Here is a 13,025-nt window from a genome sequence, read left to right on the forward strand (position 1 = left end):
TTGCAGCAAATATAAATAGTAGTCAATCTGAGGGAGTAACTCGGGAGTTATCTGCTTTGCTACGTCGAGATACGATCATTTTTTGTTACTGACAATTACGGCAAATCGAAATTTTCTTTTAAATAGGCCGATTATCTCTATTTTTGTTTTATGAATGTTAAATAAATCATGTTTATTTAAAGCAAACTCGACATAAACCAGCTCTCTCTCTTTCCTTTTCTATCTCTTAGTGCCAATATCGTATAAATAACCTATAGCGTATGCAGTATTTTTTACATACTTTAGCTATAATCGACCAATAGTCTCAGTAATACTACTAGCGGTAGCATCGAATATTGCTATCCCGATGTAATTGACGAAACAGCTCACAGTATTTAAAAAATATTAACATTAAACAATATTATTTTTAAAGAAAGAATATCCTTATTTAAAAAAATCGAAATTTTTACTTTTTATTAAGCCATATTTATTTCCTTTAATGAACCATTGTCTCATCTTCATCTCCTGTTTCATTTTAGAAATCCATTTGATTATTGGTAAAAACCTCTTTGAATTTTATTTTAAATTCCTTTCAAAGTTCTTCGGAATCTTCTGGTTGTTGGTTGATGCTTTGTAGTTTGTAGTTAAGTTTTTACTTAATTTTATTTTTAACTCTGTACTTTCAAAGTTAAGTAATTTGGTTCATTGATATTATCGCTGGTATTTTTTAAATTTAATGAATCATGTGAGAGCATTCCAAAAATTTTACATGCATGTAATCTATTTTATTTCTTAAATACTATTACTATGGTTATTATGATTATTATATACTGTTATTTACTATGTTTTAAATGTTTGAATATTTTAAGACAAGATTTGAAGTTTAACAAAGAAGAGTGGTGTTGGTCGTTAATAACTCGAATAACTCTCTTCACCTCGTGACCCCTCACCCAGTCCACCTCAAAACTCAAAACTTCGCGCGAGCCTCCAAACTCCCCTAAACCCTTAAATCCGTCGATTCGAAAGCCACTTCTTAGGATGTTGCAATGTTTCAAAGTGTACAGGCACCGTCTTTAAACTAAAATCGTAGGATTAAGCCTCTTTATCCAGATAGGATACTCCTTACTTTAGCTATCAGTATTAAACAGCACCGAGTAGGGATTTCAGGAAGTTAGTGTTCAGCTAATAATCTAAAGCTACCTAGATAGCGACTTGTGGTCAATGACGTAATGGCCCGCGCTGTTCGAGTACGCCCAAAGGAGAAAGGCGAGATTACACGTTGTCTGCCTGCTTTGCGTCGTCGATTTTGTTTTGGTTTTGGATTTAGATTACAATATAAACCTTTGGGAAATCAGTGATTCGATTATTAGTCCAGTTCATGACACAACATATGAAAAGTCAATTAATAACTTTGTTATTCCTCAAGGAACTTAATATTCAGTGGTTTTCTAATTATATTCCTGCTTTATTTAAGTTTTTATATTAAAAATGATCATTCGCTTTAAAGTAGATGCTAACCGCTTAGTTATTGCGTGTTTCGTCTACACAAAATGTAAATTAAACACATGACAAAGTAAAAGTAATTATTATAATAACTTGTAGCCTTATTTTATGTAACAGGCTGAAAATGTAATTTTTATAAATAAGGTCATTCTATGAAGGACTTCGACTTCTGTCTTTTAGTGCAAAGGTTTACCGACATAAAATTTAAGTTATATAGATTAAACTAGGAAACTAAAGTTACACATGAAATTATATATGAAATTATAGAAACAGTCGACCCCCCTGTATGTCTAAGAAAGGTTGTAAAAGCTGATGGCGGGGCCTAAGATGAGAGTCAGCACTGCATGTGTTTAATTCTACTCTATCTTGAGGAATATATGTCTCTCTAAATACCAAGCTTGGCATCTTCAACACCAACGTTAAGTCTGTTATGCTGTAAACTTCTGAGACCTAGACAGTAGATAAAAAAATAACATCATGGTGTTTATAAATTGTAGTTTTTGGATAATATGAATATTTGATGTCCTGAGACCATCTTAAACGAGGAGGTATGGAACAAGACAGAACAAATGAGTGTTGAGATGTAGATACGAGAACGGAAGTAAAAGCCAGACTTTTAGGAAACCAGATGCTGCTATTGAAAAGAAAGCTTTAAGTTTAAATCCTTAAAGAGCGAGCAAGAACCATTAACAAGGAAGCATGAATGATTGGGCAGATTTTCAATCAGCTCAAAAATCTGCCTAAACATGAAGATACATAGCTGAATCTTCTGCATGCTCTATGCTCCTCTGGAAATTGAAGGATATGAGTCAAATTAAGTCAACTTTGCCTTTCTACTGTGAAATTTGGAATCTAATCTACATTATAATTTAAAGAATAGGTCTCTTCGAAATATAAATATGTGCACAATGATTTAAAACCTTGTGAAATGAGAATACATCATTATACATATTCGTTTGTAACAATTCTGGACGTCATTATTTTTCTGTTTTGTCTGAGTCTACTTTAACATTCCCTCTGTTCATGCCTATAATAAATATTTGTCGCAAGACTTCCTTGGTCATCCTTTTTTCTTCTTCTTTTAGGGCCCATTTCCAGATTTTAAAAGATTGTTCTTTTATTGATTGTTATTTTATTTTTCACCTTTATGGTTCATTCGTCTCATGGGGCCGTACGAATAAATTTGTTTTGTATAGTTTATGTGTGTGTTGTTTCTATCCTCATTGTTTTTTTAATTACATATTTTTAAAATGATTATGTAGTATAGGATTGCAGCTTATTCACCAAAAATTGTTTTCTGTTTAATTTGTACGGTATTGCATATTATTAGACCAGACTTGAACCATATGTAACTGTACTTTCCGTTAGTGTAAATAATAGTTTTTTATCGTAAGTTTTTACTCCATGATAATGGATCAAAACATTACTCAAAATGTTTTAAGTTTACGTAGGCAATGACAAGCAAACTGAAGTTGGTAATCTAAGGTAAAATATATAAAACACAAAAATCTGGCAGAAGTAAATTTATTTAATATGCCATTTAGAAATATTCTAAGACGACGAAAATGTTCTTTTATCCTCCTCAGTCTCAAGAAAAGAGTTTTTATTATTTTAACAATATTTTCTATTTTCTCTCATTTGTGAAAACAATAAACCAAAATCTATAAAAACTAAAAAAATATATGTAACAGACAGAATATGACAGGTCCAGCGTAATGAACATCAGGACTTAACTTTTATATAATTTAAGTATGGAACTAAAAAACATTCTCGTTTAAGAAAAATACACAAGTACATTTTGCAATTTGTACAAATGAATCTCGTTTTCTTAGTGCATCCGGGGTTTCGGAAACGCATGTAAGAATTTCTATTGCCAACAGAGCATATTGGCAAATTGTCATTACTGTTTTTTTTTAATCTAGGTATTGGTGGTAACTGTACAATTTTAGCTCTTTTTACAAAAATTATGAGCTCTTCATCTTCAGATATCTCTGGTTCTCTTGAAATGATGCACTAGCTTGTTTCCCGCTTGTAGTCTTACCACCTAGAACTAGTGACCTACCAACATTTAATTAAAGCCTTAATTCAATTTCAGTAAATCCCTTGCCTTTGACCTCTTACGGCATAATGTTGCACTATACTTATGATATTCTATATATGAATTACTTAATGTAAGATCAATAAAGAGCCAAAAGACACGTACAGGCTATTTTTTAGTACGAATATAGATATATTGTCACAGATCTATTATACATCTATTTCAAAATAGATACTTTAATATCAATTATCCATCTATTTCAAAATAGATACTTTATTATCACCGCTTACCCATTCTTCATGGGACCCTCGGTCTTCTTTTAGTGAAGCAAAATCTTTTTGTATTTTGCTCCTACGTACTCGTAATTATTCATAATAGTACCAATACCAAGTATTCCTTTTATAATAAATAATTGAGTAATTTAATGGAGGTGAAATATCTATCAAAGTAAATTATTGTTCCCTGACACAAGTTCGTCGACATTTTTTTCACAACAGAGCCTCCAATGCCCAAGGATTTGTCAGCAGCAATATCAGGCCAAGTTTTTTTACCGTGATAAATAAGGAAATCCACCCCAGTTTTTGAAGCAAGCATAAAGCTCTTAAAGCCTACAGGATTAGGTTTTTTCTCGACATACTTTTGTAGATTAGTGGTGCCAGTGAACGGAATCGTTTGTTCATCGATTGACAACTCGAGAGATCTTCGAAGAGTGATACATTTACTTTGTACAACATCAAAAATAGGCTAAATTTTCCAAAGTTTATTTGTCTTTTATAATCTTGGGGAAGCTGAGTAATAATATGAATTTCAATTCCTTTCATGAAATAGAGGCGTAAACACGGTAGTTTAAAAACCCCCACAAAATATGAATACCTGTTAGTTCCTTGAATTCCTCTAGAGTTGACCTTAGGTTTTCTTTTCGTTTGCTTGCATTGTTCGTATATTACTTGTTGAAGACAAGTTTTTCCGAAAATGCTGAGGAAAATAATCCAATTGTGTCCATAATTCGAGATATTCATTAGCTGTCAATGGATCATGATCATCTGTGACCACTGACAGCCCATGGAGGGCTATAGTCGCCCGTTGGGGTTCCTAGGCTCTAAAGTTTCTTGATTTTCAAAAATATTTTTATTATATTCTTTACATCATCTAATTATTCCGTTTTCTGGAGTTTCTCCCAACGCTACAGTAAAAGAATATCATCGTCAGAATCCCACTCCGAATGTGAATCATTTTCTAAATTATTTTGGGCATTATTTTCGTTTTCATGAAAAACATTTAAAAGGTTTTTAGAAACATTCTCGTTTTCGCTGCACTTATTATCGCTATCAGCCAACATAGCCTCCAATTCACATTCTGTCAATATTCAAACCTAAAAACGTGAGTATGGTAACATATTTTGCTAAGTCCCAATGTCCAAAATGCTTGACAAAAAGTTCACAGGACATCTGACGTGACTAGTTATAATTATTTTTAAATAAATATTTACCACAAGTACGTCCAAAGATCAAGTAACATACATTAAAATCAATCAATACTTTAAAGTACAGAAAAATACAACTTACTGTATTTTTGTGGACCCGCCATCATAACCTCACAAATTTCATTACATGTAACAACAAACTAACGAAGTAGGCGCTGTTGTCAAATTTTTCAAATGAGCACATTTTAAAAATAAATAGGAAGTTCAATATGCAGAAATATGGGACGCTGCGATGCTAAACCTGAATAATCACCGTGTAATATATTAGTAATCACTGTCCATCTGGCTGCACCTATGGACTTAAGAGGATAGGAAAGGTTCTTTATTTAAAAGGAAGTGCACAAGTTATCGTATTGTAGTCCCTGATTAGGATCTTTTTATCCTCTTAATGGTTTGTGATTGTTTTGATTGTTTATTTTTAGAAACAAACAAAAATGTTTGTGTTATCCCTTTTTTTAACAGTTGGTAAGGCAACGATGCTTTTCATATTCAAAGATAATCAACAAAAACTTCATATAGTAGTGTGAGACGTGAAGAAATGATTGTGGCGATTTCTTCATTAGAAGGACAGCCATCATTGTTCAATGAGATTAGGAAACCGCCAAAATCAATTTCTCCCCACCACAAGAAAAGGCGGGACAATTCTTCATCTGAATAATTCTGGCTTTTGTGCGGTTTATCTTCAGTGTTATTCTAGTTGAAAACTAGGGTTTTCTTAGTGATAACTTTACTATGTATTTATTATTTACTGCATATTCAAAATAGGTGATGATAGTCTACGTTAGATTTGCAGTGATCCCTTGTGATTCTAGTATGCAAATAATCTTTATATCATACTAATCTAATCCTATTTCTTTTGTTCGATCAATGGCTTTTCTGTAGTCATCGAAATATGCATACAATTTTCTTTGTACTTTTAGATTTCGTTTCACAGTTATCATTAACCCATCCAATATCCACTAAAATAAATTCATAAATAGAATAGCAAGGCGTAGATATACAGTAAATTTTAATATTTCTCGGATCACTACAGATTTATAATTAATAATAAATGTAAATCGCGTTTTAATCTTATACGTGTACTTCTATACTATACTCCTATACTATTAATATTATTTTCTACGTATATTTATAAATATATCTATTACATATCTTTGATATTTACAAATCAGCGAGTGATTTGAGCTGTTTAAGGCCCTTAAAGAACTGTCGGTAAAGGGAAAACGCTAAAGTAACAAAATCCGATGATGTCAAATTCCCTTTATCTGTTTTTATCTGTTCTTTATTGAATTCTGAACGATTTTGACGGTGATATCATAACATTTTTACGTCTATTCGACACACATACAAAAAGAAAAAAATAATCGGATCCGGAATCGAGTGGAGCGGAATGAAAATCCTGAAAGGGAATCCCCGATTCTGACAAGGTCGAAGCCCAATCCCCCAAAAATCTCACCCTCTATAAATACCGGAGGGAAACTACCACCGTCTGAGCCTTTAGCGGGACTCCTGTTGCCTTTCTTTCAAATCATATCATAGACGTGCAGGCATTCATTTCTACAGAAACCTATGTATATAGTCTCATGCACATTTTAAGATGTAAATCTAGATCTTACGAGTCATATATTTATAAAACCTTAAATCTTCTAAACTTTCTAAAAGACCTTCTTTAGTATTTTGTAATAGACAAGAATTTCTCTTTTAAGCAAGTTTATATGTCACCTATAATATTTTTATAAGTATCAAACTTCATTATTTGATCTTTATTATTCGTTACCTGATCTATTAACAAGTCCTCAAACCGATGTGGACTTACGTTATCTAATTATGGCAATATACCAGCGCAAACAGTGTGTCATACAAAGGTATGACAGAAGAAAGTATTTTGAGGTATAGTCGATGAAGACTATGCCACAAGAAAGTACTTTGAGAAATAGTCGATGCCCCCTGGTATATTCGTAACGATAACCTCCATAAAGACGTAAACGTAGAAACCGTCACTGAGGTAATAAAAAAAACAAGCTAAGGGTCATGAAAAAAGTCTTCATTAGCACGTAAATCCAGATATTCGTTAACTCTCAGATAATACTAACGTGATTAAACGATTTAAACAAATATAACCACTTGATCTGACAGAGCAAGTGTTAAACTAAAGTGTGGTGTAGCGGTGTAAAGTGTATAAGTTAAGTTAAGGTGGTAAACTAAGATAGTAAAACCACAGATTAACAGACCATGTGTTCTGGTAATCTGTGGTAAAACTAAGAACGCTAAAGAGTATAGCTTGGTAGTAATAGATTATGTTAGAACTAAATTGCTTATTGGTATTATAGACTAGATTAAAATAATAATACTAGATTTAAATAAAAAAAAAATTCGTTACCTGAGTGTTTAATTCTTTCGAAATTTCAGTTGTTTTTCCATTAACTATTATACCTATTAGTGACGCAAGCAATTTCTCATTCTTTATAACAACTACATTAATTGTCGTCTTAATGATTCACAAGGTTGGCGGACTCTATTCGATGTGAGTAGTTTAGTAGATTTATGGTTCCAGCCACGTTTCACCCAAAGCAATTTTCGATCGCATCATTATAAAAAAAGAACTAAATGAAACCGGTAGATGGATGAGTATTAAGATGAGAAAAAGGTTGCTGGAATCCGGAAGGCGTTAAAACGCTAAATAACCGAAACTTACATACACATTTCACGATTATAATAGCTGCCATATTATCTGCTCATCTTGCAGCTGTACATTATTATAAAATTCTAAATATCTTGTCTGAAATGTACAAAACGCAGAGGAAGTTTGTATTAAATATCATTATTTTATGGACATAATCAACTTTAAGATAAACATTTGAGAACTTTGAAATGAATATTTGCTGGATTATATTCCAGCGTTTGACATAACTGAAGAAACATCTTAACAGTTCTGTCACCTCCAGATATTTGTCACCTCGTCAATACTATTGATATTGTTATAAGAAATAAATAAAGAGTTACATGAATTTATACAATAGTTACAAAATAATTTAGCGTGAAAAACATTGTTGAAACGTTGTTGCATTATTTATTTTATAAATTGGTAGGTTTTTTATAAAGAAATCGAAGAAATACTAAGATATATTAATATATACTTTTTTTATGATTTATTTGAGCTGAAGTTGAGCAAATTGTTTTAAGTAAGGTTTTATTATATTATAATTGACATATTATCACTTGTGAAACCAGTGGTGTTGCAGCTAGCACTCTTTTACTTTAATTTTGATATCTCGTCAATCTCTCGATTGGCAATCCTAATTTGTAACCATTTTTCTCAGTTAACCTTATATCATCATATTAAACAAATTTATTATTAACTTGATATAAAAACGGGCATATACGACATGATCAGCGTATTTTATTTAAAAAATAAATGAACCAAAACTTTGTTCAAAAATTAATTACCAATAATTGTATTTAAAGTATTTTTTGTCACTTTTTGACTGACAACGTGTTATCAGTGTATTCTCTTACTGTTAAATATATATAAAACATTTAATTTAATTGATTTAAGGAGGTATTCAAAATGTTGTGCTAATCGATATTAAGTATCTCATATATACACGATGCAACTAACTTTACCATTATACAGTTAATCCTACAAGTCAAGATTAAGGGTAAGAGAGGCTCTGGACGCAGACGTTTATCCTCACTGGCCAACGCTAGGAAATGAACTGGTCTCACATTAACTAATCTATTTTGAGATGCAGTGAATACATCCTCCTCCTCCTAAGTGCCTTCTCTGTTGAGGTTGGCGATCAATATGGCAAATTTTTCTCTATTTTGGGCTTGATAAATCAATTCATTTCCTTTTGTGTGGGTCCAATCTCTGATGTTTCGTAGCCAAGATTTTTTCTTTCGTCCTATGCCCCTTTTACCTTCAATCTTGCCTTCTAATATTACCTGGAGCTGCTCAAATTCCGTATGGCGCATTATGTGTCCTAGATGTATTGACCAGATGATTGCGTGTGTTCATTGCTCTCAGTACTTCTTCATTCGTAGTTCTGCTGGTCCAGCTTATTCTTAGTATTCGACGGTACATCCACATTTCAAATGAATTTAATTTGTTGACGTCATACTGTTTTAATGTCCAGGTCTCACAGCCATATAGTAATAGAGACCACACATAACACTTTAGTGTTCTGAATCTTATTGAGACTGATAGCTTGGGGTTACAGAGCATTTTACGCATATTCACGAAACCAGATCTTGCTATTTTAATGCGTCTTCTAATTTCTTTTGAGTGGTCTAGTTGGTTATTTAGTTCTCTGTCCAGGTATATAAAGGTTTGGGAACTCTGAAGGGTGATACCATTTATTTGTATGTTAGGTGTAACTTGTTCATGGGGGTTTTTGTGGAATACCAGAATTTTGGTTTTGAAAAAGTTAATGTCCAAGCCCAGCCTGTGACTTTCTTCTGATAATATGTTCATCAATATTTTTAGTTGGTCTTCTGTTTCTGCTAATACTACGGTATTATCGGCATATCTTATATTGTTAATGATGGTTCCATTGGCTCTGGCACCTTCAGGGCGATCTTCAAGAGAAGCTCCAATTATATGTTCGGCATATACATTAAATAATAGGGGGGATAAAATGCACCCTTGACGCACTCCTCGTTCTATGTTGATGTACTTGGTGTTTCCGTTCTCTGTTCGAACGCATCCTGTGTGGTTCCAGTATGTATTACTTATGATAGCTATGTGGTGTATGTCCATAGAATACATAGAATAATATAAGTCAAGGTGCTAGCCAACATTATTAGAATATGGGCACCTTTAAAAGAAGTGATTTAAAATATTTCTAATAATAATTTTGAAAATAAGTTTTGAGTATTTTTTCTTAGCAATTTGGTTTTTTGAATATTTTTATTTAAGTGTTTGCCATTAGAGAGAATAATTATGCGAAAATTATTATACTTTATCCTATATGCTACAGTTTCTAGTTGTGTTTTTCTTTTCTGGGGAATTTTAGTTATTGTAGTAGACCTTCCAGCCTTCTTAGTCGATTAGGACATTAGTCGATCCTATTGTTGTCTGCTGTTCCAGATTTTGTATTGTTTACTTTCTAGTTACATCCATTTCGTCTTTGTTGTATTTCTTTTAGGTATATCCCAAGATTTAGCACATCAGAGTTTCATTTTTAACTGTCTTCTGAAGGAATCTTATTACTTCGGTGGTTTATTAAAGATATTTTTCACATATTCCGTCTATATTGAGTGTTACTATATCAATTAGTATATTAAAATACACTCTAAAAATCTTAAAATAAAAAAAATATTTCTAATGTGTTTTGTAAGATTATTTGTGTTGACCATTTTGATAATTTGTTGCAGAATCCTTCGGCGGACGCTACTGAACCCGTTCTTTCATAGCCATCTAAGCATACTCCTCACATCGTGCATTGGGGTAGCTAGAGCCGAATTTTTCTGTTCAGGTTCCGGCAGAGTTATAACAAACGGGGGTGAACATATTAGGGTTGCACAAAACAACGCACTCAGAAATCAGGAGGGAGAAATATTAATACTGTCTCTTAAAATATGCGGCGAATACTAAAATCCAATGAATATAATCGTGTTTTCCGAAAGGGTTGCCATACCTGAGAGCTTTGGATAAATAAAATTAAATCAAAATAAAAGAAGAGTGACTCGACAGTTTTTTCGCGTAGAGTTTTTCGGGTCCCTCGGCCGGAAACGGGATTACTTTACGCCCTAGAGACTTTCCTAAATTAAGTGCCAAGGAAACATTTTTTATTCACTGGATTTAAAATTGTATGAGTTCAAAAACCGTATTGTCGAAAAATATGTAATTTTTAGGGAAAACACCTCGCCGAAATGAATTTGTTTTTATATCTACTAGGTCAAATAAAAGAGAAGGGAAATACGGATCAGAAATGGCCAACGAAGAAATAGTTTACATACTTAAGAAGTGAATATTGTTCTGAAGCTATTTTTTACACATAGGCCTATGCGCCCTTTTTACGTCATTGGTGTGTATTAATTCGACTATACTTTATTTCCAACTTACTTATTTCTTTGACTGTTATGTCTGAAAGAAACAGATTTTTAAAGGTTAAAAGTAACCAGTAAAACAATGTTTTAACAGTACCAACTGTTAATTTACTGATTTAGTGAAAGTACGATTTTTAAATCGTTTCTGTATCGACTGCGAGACAGTCATTCATCACAATAGTGGTCAGCGTTATTCGTAATTTTTTCCATTTATAGTAGATCTAATCGGTATGTAATCTGAGAACGCTCATTTAAATACAGCTTCTCTATAGAGAGTTTAACAAGGATAGTCCGCAACGCTGAAGCAATTACTCCCACTGTATTTTATTGTCTCAAGTGTTCCGGTTGTCTAGTTGTACGTTGATAGTTTGATTCAATTCTTCACATATTATGCCGACAAATGCATTCTTATTTTAAGATACAAATTGCTAAATTTGTGTTAATGTTATATATTATATACACGTTTACAATATTATATTTATATAAACTAGCCTATTTGGTTGAACTGAGTTTTATTTTTCTTCTGTCTCTAATGCTACAACCCTCTGTGGGTTTTGGCCTGTTCAACATTTGCATTTCATTTCCTTCTGCAGTTGGTAACTCTTCCCCAATTCCGAACTCCCATAATCCTTAGATCATTCACGATGCTCTCTAACAAACGCTTAGTAGGGTGACCTTCGTGGTCTGTTTTCGATAGACCTTCATTCGGTGATATTTTTTGTATTTATTTCATTGCTTATTCGTAACAAGTGGCTAAGCCAACGAATTCTATGAGATTTAACAAACTTTATGATATTGGCGTTTTTAATTAACTCATCGAGCTCAAACTTTATACAGATTCTGTAACCACCATACATGACAGTCTCAAACATTTTTAGGAGTGTTTGCCTCTAAGTCTTTTTAATGCATCTTTGTCTTTCTTCAGCAGGGTCCATAGGTCACAATGAGCCTTATTTTACTAGAACAAGTTTTATTACTGAAACAATATAAGCAGTTATGCTTTTACCTTCTAGAAAATTATAAAAATTTCCAGTCGGTCAGATAGCCAAGCGGGGCAGGTAGCCGAATGGCATCCACTTCACTGTGACTTATTTAGATAGTTAAGGTCCTGGTTGGAAAATAAAAAGGCAAATGTAAGTGGTTTAAAATAAAATTACAAAATAAATCTGATGTTTAGACTAAAATACGCTGGTGTATTGGATCAACCTATGGTTGTGCAGTACGGCAACACATGAGGACTTGCGTCTCGGTATAGATAGCCATAACCATAGATCGCTGCAGGAAGAGCGGGTACGCTTACAAACCGGAAGAAGAAGAAAAATGTTTATATTATTTCTTATAAAAAGACAATAACGGTAAAAATGAGTATAAACACAAACGATTAGAAGGAGGTCTTTATGATACGAGATTTAACTGCAAGATCCCCACGTATATACCGTAGTTAATCAAACTCCCAATTTTACATACATTTAAAATTAGGAAAATACATTGATAACAGGTTAACGTAACATAGACGCATGTTTTTTATATCAAATTAAAGCTTTTGTTTTATATAATTATATAAGGGTGCCTAAGAAAAATTTATCGAAAATTTGGGTTGTCAGCTGTTAAAAATGCAAGGTTCCAAAGATAAAGTAAAAGAAAGCTAGCACCCAACGCCACTGGTTTGACATGGCTAGTATCAGTTGTGTAAGTTTTTAAAGCATAAGTGATATTAATATACATATTATAACTTGTCAAACCGGTTTTGTTGTGCGCTAACTCTATATTACTTTATCTTTGATGCCTCGCGTTTTTAACAGCTGGCAACTCTAATTTTTGACCATTTTTTCGCAGACAAATATATATCATCATATTTAAAAAAATTAGCTTTAATTTGATATAAAAAACATGCATATGTCATGAGCAGCGTATTTTATTTAAAAAATAAATGAACGAAATAAAATTTTTGTTCAAAAATTATTTGCCATT

General features: G+C 32.6%; 1 protein-coding gene across 1 annotated transcript in view; it reads left to right on the forward strand.

The window, feature by feature from the left end:
• Positions 1-13,025, forward strand: part of LOC140434832 (uncharacterized) — a 742,586-nt gene that overhangs the window by 650,916 nt on the left and 78,645 nt on the right. The window lies entirely within an intron of this gene.

Source organism: Diabrotica undecimpunctata, chromosome 2 (genome assembly GCF_040954645.1).
Source record: "Diabrotica undecimpunctata isolate CICGRU chromosome 2, icDiaUnde3, whole genome shotgun sequence".
Lineage (NCBI taxonomy): Eukaryota > Metazoa > Arthropoda > Insecta > Coleoptera > Chrysomelidae > Diabrotica > Diabrotica undecimpunctata.